Raw genomic sequence first — 9,522 nt, 5'->3', positions numbered from 1 at the left:
CACTATTCATGTTGTATTAATGTCATATGCTGTCGAGTTGGGCTCTCCTAAATGACTTACCAAGTCATCCCTTTCCTTGTCACAAATCAAATTAGCCCAGGCTGTGATTAATCATCAGGCAGAGTACCCTTTGAAAGGGGGCTGACACCTTATTAATTTCCTTAATTACATCTTGTATTAGGTTTCAGAATCGTCCCATCTAATTATGCTGCCTTTGACTCCCAACTCTTTCAACCTGGCTACACAAATTATTTGTGCAACCAGGGGTATTTAAATGGATTTCATTTAATATAGGCAAGTGTGATTAATGTAATAAAGACAGGGGTGGGGGGTTCAGGTGGAAGGTTTGCAAACTGCATGGGTTTCAGTTCTTTCATTTGTTACACAACAGAAAGGATAGGCTTGAAAGTTGACTTACACACAATGGATGAAATAGGCATTACATCATCTTGCGAAGTTTGAGTTTGTTCATATTACCAGGAATTACTGATTACTGTAACCTTGTTTTTGCCGTATTATGGTGGATGAACTGTGGTAATAACAGCATAAATATTCTTAGGTCTTTAGGCTACATGTCTAGATTATTCTTGAGTAAATGATAAATAAAAAACAAACTAATCTATCTGTTTTAGACTTACACTTTATCTTATGTGTCTGTGATAGAATACCATGTTCTTAAATGTAGCGTGGCATCTTAAAAGGGTGTAATTTCATTGTCTCTCAAATATAGCCTCAGCAATATCAATATATTGCTATTTAGCATGCAGTAAAACAAATATCTGACTCCTGCAGCACAGGACTGTGCTTCTGGGTAGCGAAAAATTATGAATCAGCCAAATGATCAACACATTTCAAATGAGCTCGTGGATAAGCTTGCAGAGCTTTGCTGCCACTGTCATTATTTGTGTTTAGAAGGCATTTCTGGAGGTGCTGAAATGAAAAAGAGAGATTATGTGGCTGAGTGCACACACCCTGCCGATGAATCATAGGAGAAGGACTGTGCTGTTTAATCGATGACACAGTCTAGGCATTCATTTACTAAGTTGTTCATATGGGGAGTGAGTTTAAATAGTTTTGCTCTGAGCACTTCAGGAAAATGCACTGCCAGTGTTATATGAAATGAGAGCAGTGGCAGGGGACATCCCTGCACTGGCCTGCAGCGTACTGTATCAAGGGATCACATTTTCTCTCTAGCAGAACCTTTCAAATGAAAGCTTTGCTATACTGAAAATTGCTCCATGTAAAACACACAGAACAACGTTCCTATGAACTACATGGCTTCAATGAAAGATACTTATTAAACATTCTACTGTAAGTGCATTTTATATAATCATGATGCACATTCTATTCTGATAGGTAATCAATAATGTTCATGTCAGGGGTAATTTGAGGGAGCAGCTCGATATATAGGTGGTCAGACAGAGTTGAAGGGTGCACCCCTTTGACCTTCACTGGGCCACACTGACATGGAACATTATCTTACTTTTTGTGGCACATGCAATTAAATAAAGGCACAAAAATATGCAGGGATACAACAGAGTTTCTGACATCATGGATGTGTGAGGCTTTTGTAACTATACACATAAAATCAACTCCACAACTTTGCAAAACAGCATCTGGAGCATTATGTTGAACACAATACTGAACAGAAAGTGGAAGCTCTTCTTTTTTGGATGTATCATTCTTCTTCAGTGTAGAATTCTTTAGAGAATATTGAACTATTTGCAGACCAAAAACTTTTCATCTAACACACTGTACATAAGCCACTAAAGTTGCAAAGCTTAATGCAACACTGGTTAAATGAACATCACTTAATATGAGTAGAAATAGTGTACACTGACTGCCTCTTGCTTAACATGTGCTACTGGAAAAAATAACTCACTTCTATATTTCAGTGTCATTTAAGTACTGGGTTTTCAGTTTGCGATAGGACAGCCTCATGTCACTTACAGGTATCCTATAGGCCTGTTTGTCTACAGTCTGCTGACAACTGATATGCAGAAAACATGCTAATAGATTAGTTGGTTGTCATAGTCACCGATTTTTAATCTCTAATTGTAGCTGCAAAACTACATTTAAGGATGCTGGTGTGAGCTGGTCTCATGTAAAATTCTAGAGACAGTTGATATTCTCTTGTTTGAGACAGAGTGTAGCTAGCTGTAAATTTGGTGGACTGCATCTATCCAGAGGGTCTCAACTTTTTCTCCCTAATAGATCCATGAGGGACAAAGAGTGAATAGGGTACTCATTTTGGATGTTTCACATTGATTCTAAGGCACCCATGTGCTTTCAGGACTTAACTATAATACTATTTGCTCAGTCATCATGGCCATTTTAAATTGGTGTTAACCAGATATTCTACAGCCATCATATAGTATGACAAAACTGTGACCATAAATGCTTGTTCCACAGCATCTTATGTTACAATCTCGAAACCTTATTTCAGTTTGACGTCAAACACAGTACAATGCTTATGAGATGTGAGTTTCTTTACATAATCACATATTATGAAGGAAAATGTGACGTGTAGAGCTGCTGCAACACAATTTATTGACATGGGTAATTTACAGCCCTGAGGAAAACATCATGACGCAGTGCAGACGCTTTTAACACAGCCATGTGTTACAGCAGGACTTTTTCTATGGTCTGTCTGTCTGTCTGGTTGCACTTATCAATGTGGCCTGACAAATAAAATGCATTGTGCTGATGGCTCAGGCAGTAGTATCTCACTTCCAATGTGGATCAATGGCCATCGCCTTGAGACACAGACACCATTCTATTTGGGATGATAGCTCGGGGAAAAACAAGGTGGGGAAGGTAATACAAAATAGAAATGCCCTGGACAGTCATAGCCAGGCACTGTCGTGGGAATAACATCTAAATTGATTTCTGCTCCATGCTCATGTTAACATTCCATTCTAGCAGCAAGGTTTGCTATACTGGCTAGTTAGATAAAGGAAAGTGTTCTGCCCTTTCACATGCTTGTGTGCCTGTATGCTTGTTGCTAGGTTATGGTGATTTGTTAAACAGAGTTATATGCATTTAGGGCCTGAATAGCACATTATGGTAATTCACACTAAATTCCAGTGTGATAGCTTCAACAAGGCTCAGCAAGGAAGACCTGCTTGTGTTCTTGGCACTGTAAAGAGCGCAAGCATCATACTTAGATTTCACCTGCCTAAGTGAAATGATAGTGTTGAATCTAAATGAGGCATGCTTGGCCCTCCAGGGTGGCTCTGTCTCCTTCTGGTCCAAAGACTGCGTCCTTCACCATTTCTGCTTGCCCTTGTGGCTCTCATTTGCATACCAGAGAATGAGGCAGCCAATTGGCTGAGGGTGGAATTGGAAAGAGCGTTTCCATCCCGCATCCATTAGGCAATCACCTTTACCATTAACCCAGACTAAAGAATCTGCTGAGAGCTATTTCTAACTCTACTGCATCAGTATGTTAATATGCCATTAACAGATTTTTATATCGTTAAAGTAAACTCTACAACACTACAATGTAGGTAACATCCAGAATCAATTGTAGAATTTTTTTCCATTGCAAAATGAAAGGAGCACTCAGACTCTATGTTTAGCAGCTGATTATTCTATTCATTATAAATTATCAATGTAGAAGTCTCTGAATCCCCTCATGTGGTATCTGACATGTTGCACTGACAGAGAAAAACAACAATGTGTTACATTTGTTTCAAATTAATTTCCCAAATGTCACAATGTTTCAATTTGAATGGATTTTCGCACACACTATTTGTCTTGCTGTTCTATATTTTTTTGTATTTCATTATTTTCTACAGACTTGGGACATGGAGAAAAAAGTAAATAATTTGTGTGCACTAATTATTTATTCGTGTTCTCTATCCTATTTTAGTTTTTACTTGCAGTGCAATAAAAATGTTCCAACAGCTTTGAGGGCTCATCCTGAGGACATAAACTTGGTGTCTGTGTGTTACAACTTATCCTTCTGATGTAGAAAACTTCCATTTACCATTATATTGAGACTGATCCTGTCACCGCAAATGATTACGCATGCTGCTGTACAATGTACATAAAGTTTTGCACAGCCCCAACCTTAATATGGAGATGCGAGTATCGTTCCTGTTGCTGTGTGATGGCTACAGGTGTTTAATACGACAAAGACAAAAACCTACAAACAGAACATCAGTACTGACGTTCCTCCAAAATCCCAGATTATTCAGTGATTGAACATAATTGGTAATAGTTTTAATCTATAATTTCGTTTTAATCAAATGCATTAAAGACTCTTCGGAATTGCAAGGAAAGTGAAAGAGATAAAAGTCAACATACATGGCGGTGTTTTGGTGTTTTGGGATTTTGGAGAGGTTTTAGTTTGCGCCTCTGCCAACTAAAGCCACACTAATTGTGGCTTTTACACTCTGTCTAGCTGGAATGTGGAAAAAAGCCTGATGTTCAGATGTTGAGGCAGCCTAGACTTAACCTATATAGCTGCTGGATATTTTTCATTAAATTGCGGCTTTGTGGTTTCTTCTTATTTGGTGTGAGATTTATTTGGGCAGTGAGAGACAGAGCATAAACCTGGGTGTCTCACTCCAAACCTGTGACAGTTAGCAACCCTGATAAATGTCGTCTTCATGGTCTCCATGACACCTCCCAGGCTCTGTGTTTGTTGTGTTATTGTAGCATTTTTAAAGATGTAAATCTACAGGTTTTTATTAATTATTGTGGCTATGGTTTCATGCTTGCCGTTTTATGATATGTTTTAATGACAAAGGGGCAGCAATTCAGTTTCAAAGGCGACAGAACAGAAGGGACTTTGAATAAAAAGTTCATGAGGGGTGATACAATGTAGAAGAGACAGAGCTGGGTAAAGACTGAACAGAGACATTCATCTTTTGTGTGAAAAAAGTGAGACTTAACTCATGAGGAGTTTTTTTTTTTTACCAAATGTTTGAATGATCAAAAAGTCTTAAGCGTTTAATTTATTCACAAACCCATTCTACCTGTCATGCTAATTTGTGGAGTGATCCAGTTGAGATGGCAGGGGCTATACGGCTCAGTAGTAAGCACTGTCGCCTCATGGCAAGAGGCCTAAATTCTCTTTGTGTTAGAATTTTTTGCAGCCAGGAAGGAGCATAAACCTTTAAAAAAAATTAAGGAAAAAGAGCAGAATTCGGGTGAGAGCCTGAATGCAGAAGCGTGGGTAATGTAGACTGTAGAGCCTGCAGAGGGAATTGGAGGTGAGTGAACTTTGTAAAATGAAGCTAACTTCTGATTATGGTAATCTGTGTAGGTCTTTGATTTTATTTTGTAGAGATATTCATTCTCTTGCCACAGCTCAATCAGCTTTTTCTCCATTTCTGTTGCCCAGTTTTCTCTCACACCACAAACCTTTTTGCTTGCCATTTTCCCTTCTTTTGTTTATTATCGGTACATTTCCCTCAGAAGACATACAAAAGACGCCTTTTGTCAATGGCAGTTGCAAATGTCTCAAACATGTTTAAAAAAATCGATTGGATCTGGAGATATGAGATTAGAATCTTCATACATCACACACTATATGATTTTATCTGCCTACTGTCAACAGACCCAGACTGACCCAGACTAGAACAGACCTGCTCCAATGCGGTCCGATCAGTCATCTTGCCCAAATTTACATTTACATTTACATTTTCTCATTTAGTAGATGCTTTTATACAAAGCGACGTACATCTGAGACTGATACAACATAAGCAGGGATCTAGTCAGGAGACAACAACATGAGTAAGTGCCATAGAGCTTAAGTTTGAGTTCGATAGGACGTAGATGCCAACAGGCAGTGCATAGATTGCATAGAAGCAAGTTTTTTTTTTTTTTTTTTCAAGTTTTGTCTTTTTATTTTTTTCTTTACCTACAGTCATCAAATGCAGAGGTGTTTGCGAAAGAGCTGGGTCTTTAGTCTTTTCTTAGAGATTGAGAGGGACACTACTGATTGAACAGAGTTTGATAACTCGTTCCACCACTGGGGAATCACCAGGAAATCAAATAATATTGATAATCGGCTCAACTGTTGTAATGTGTCCCTGCCTTTAGGTGAACTGTAAACTCTAAACTGCCTGTAAACATGAATGTCTATGTTTGATACATTGGTGACCTGCAGGTTATACCCTTGCCTCCCATCTCCAGAGCCTTGCGACACTAAAGAGTATAAGCAGTACATATATGAAGATTCTCAATAATCAAAGTAACAGGATATCTAGAAGTAGAATTAAGCCAGAGACTCATCCAATCATTCAAGAGATTCAATCATGTGATGTGAGTGGTGGTGAGTGTCATTTGAACCGCTTTGGGTCATTCACACAGTGATGTCACATGAGTGTTGTACTGGGCCACATGTGAGTAGTTAACGTCAAATGGCATGTCATTTGAGAGTAATCAGAGTCATATAACAAAAACAAATATATAATTTGTATTCACATTTACAGTATTATATACTGATAAAGAAACACTTGACAGAGAGTGAAAGAGAGATATTGCATGAACCCAGTGACTTGGCAAAACTTTTAGGGCAGTGTGTAGGCAAGACAAAATCCACTGTCCAAATTTTAGATAAGTTCACTGCAGCATACTGTGTGTGTGGGCAGGTTTGGACAGGCGGCACAGTGCTTTGTCTCTGGCAGGCAGCCTGAAGGCCGGGCTGATGTTGTGAACTATCCATGCAAACTTGGATTGACAACATTCATCTGACCTCCACCAGAAAAAGGCCAAAGTACAATCTGTTTCTGGTACATATTATATGTACTGTATATGCTTTTAACATAGCTGTCCTCATAACAAATTTGCCAGTATAATAACCCCCCCCCCCCCCCCCCCCCCACACACACACACACACACACACACACACACACAAATTAAAATTATTTATGTAACAATGTGATATTTTAAACATATTTTGAAAAACGAATATCTAACTGATAGCTAGATAAACAAATAGATAAATATACACCCTAACAAAAAAAACCTTGTATGATGTAATGCAAGACAATACAATGCTAGGACACCAAGGTGTGTTTTTTTGTTTTGGACTGCAATGCACTGGGGTTTCTATTTTCTAGTCAGTCAGTATGTGGGAAAACAAAACTTGCACATCTTGGTTTTCACATGTGAAACAAAGAATTTCACAAGTGCTTTTTAAGTCTGCAAGATGTGCTGTGTGTCTTCATCCTGTTGTGTGATAGTCCCACTGTGACAAGAGCAGACTGTTCACACCGTCTGTGGTGACCGGAGAGGCTCCTGCATCCCCTGTGCCACCATGAAAAGGTCATAAAAACAAATCATTGAACGTGAGTATTTCTTCACATTTTGCAGTATTATACAGTTCTGCACTGTGTGAGGTGTACTGTATATGTAGAAGGTGGAATACGACTCAGGCTAAACCTATGTGACTTATAAAAATATACAGAGCATGCTTGTATACTCCCCTCAGGCTCGGAACAATGTATTAGCTCCTCACTCTACCTTATCCTTCTCTTTTTCAAATCCAGCTCTTGGTCATTTGCTCTCAAGAGAGAGTCGGTGTGTTGACATCTCAGTCTGGCTGTGGGGAGACACTGCCATGAAAAATGTTCTCTGTTTAATGGGAAAGAGTGAAGTTTGAAATCTCCCAGGGAGGCTGGTCTGTGCCGACTTTGGCGCCCCTGGTGGGACAAGCCCTGTCATAGTCTGCACTTGGCAGTTCATGTAGAACATGATGGATCTCATTGTTTGAAGCTTTGCAAGTTCTTGCATTTTGGGTTGTGACATAAGAGAAAATAAGGTGAGAAAAACGGTAAAGCAGTGGGGAAATAAATTATCATTATGGCAGCTGCTGACAATCATAGACAAGGCAAGTCATTTGGCTGACAAGTGTATTGGTGGTTGGCGGGCATGGCGCAGTGTCATGGGACTAGGACAGTGATGTATTGTGTACGCATCAGAGTATGTGTTCATTTGTTACACAGTGGTGTTGCAGCAGGGCACTGGTGTTTCAATATATGATGTTGACCTTGTTTGGAATTATAAAGTTTAGAAACTGTTCAGAGCTGCAATGATTAGTCAATGGATCGATTAGTCGTCATCTATTAAATTAGTTGCCAACTATTTTGATAATTGATTAATTGTTTAGAGTCATTTTTTAAGAAAAAAAGATCTAAATTCTCTGATTCCACCTTCTCATAGTGAATATTTTCTGTGTTCTTTAGTACCTCTATGATAGTAAACTAAATATCTTCGGATTTTGGACTGCTGATCAGGACAAAACAAGACATTTGAGGATGTCATCTTGGCTTTGGAAAACTATGGTCCACAGGATTCACCATTTACTGGCATTTTATAGACCAAACAAATAATCAGTTAATCCAGAAAATAATTGACAGATGAATTGATAATGAAAATAATTGTTGGTTGCAGCATAAAAACTGTTGCACAAGTGTAGCTGTGGGCTACTTTGTATCAGCTTTTGATCTTTATGAAGATTATGTTGTCTTGAAAAGGACATCAGACCCTCTTCATGATCAACTCGTTAGTTTTGACAGTGCTTACTTATGTCCAGTGATTAAAAGGATTAATCAAAGATCCTCAAATGTTAAAGTGCCTGATATCATTACTTTACATGGCTAATGGGCCTCTGGTAATAATGCCTAAAGTTGCTGAACAGCTATCACTGAGAAGAAGTTTTAGTGTCATTAATGATTTTGAGACACATTTAGTTGTCCAGGTCTATTTCATGGTAAAGGTAACATTCACAATGACTCATGCCCATAATGACTATAATTATAGACTGCAAAGCCCCCACAGATAAGGAGTTTTCTAGAAATTATAGGTTGCTCTGCAAAATGATTAAAGAATATAAATGTGATAAAGTGCACAGTCAAGGAGTGCTGTATAAGTACAGTGGAAGTCTCTATTAAAAGCTCCTAAAAGCAACCAAGCATTTAACTTCTGTGCTGCACAAAAGTTTAGGATTTACTTGAGATACCCTTGGAAGTTACGAACACAAGTTTTATAAACACTGTCCGGGATCTTCTGCACACATATGAAAAGGGTTGTCCTTGCTGTCAGCCGTTGATTAGCCATCCAGCGTGATGTGGACATGGCTGTCTCTGTGTCTCGGTGGGAGGTCGGCAGGACTTGATGGATGTCTCTCTTTAGAGACTGCACAGCACCGCAGAGAGGGAGGAGGACCCAGCCCCTGTTATCTATTCATGCAGTGTTCCTTTCTGCTCTGCCTAAAATGGAGCAGGACCTCCCTCCACAGCACGACTCCAGCATCTCTGGAAAGAGCTAAGGAGTGCATAAAAGAGAAGAAAGAGCACCTCTTCCACTCCTGATCCCCAAGCACCTTTTAAGCAAAAATCCACTTAGAACTCGTATAAGTAGGGAGGGAGAAATCCCTTGATTTTCTACACAAGCACTGAATTTGAGGATAATCTTCACAGTACGTCGTTGCAGGACGCCTGTCTCACAGACTTCGAGTAACCTCTCTAAAAATACACACAGACGTGTGGTAAAACAGACAAATGT

This window comes from Thunnus thynnus, chromosome 4 (assembly GCF_963924715.1).
Source record: "Thunnus thynnus chromosome 4, fThuThy2.1, whole genome shotgun sequence".
Lineage (NCBI taxonomy): Eukaryota > Metazoa > Chordata > Actinopteri > Scombriformes > Scombridae > Thunnus > Thunnus thynnus.
The sequence above is the reverse complement of the archived record's forward strand: the minus strand, read 5'-3'. Positions refer to the sequence as shown.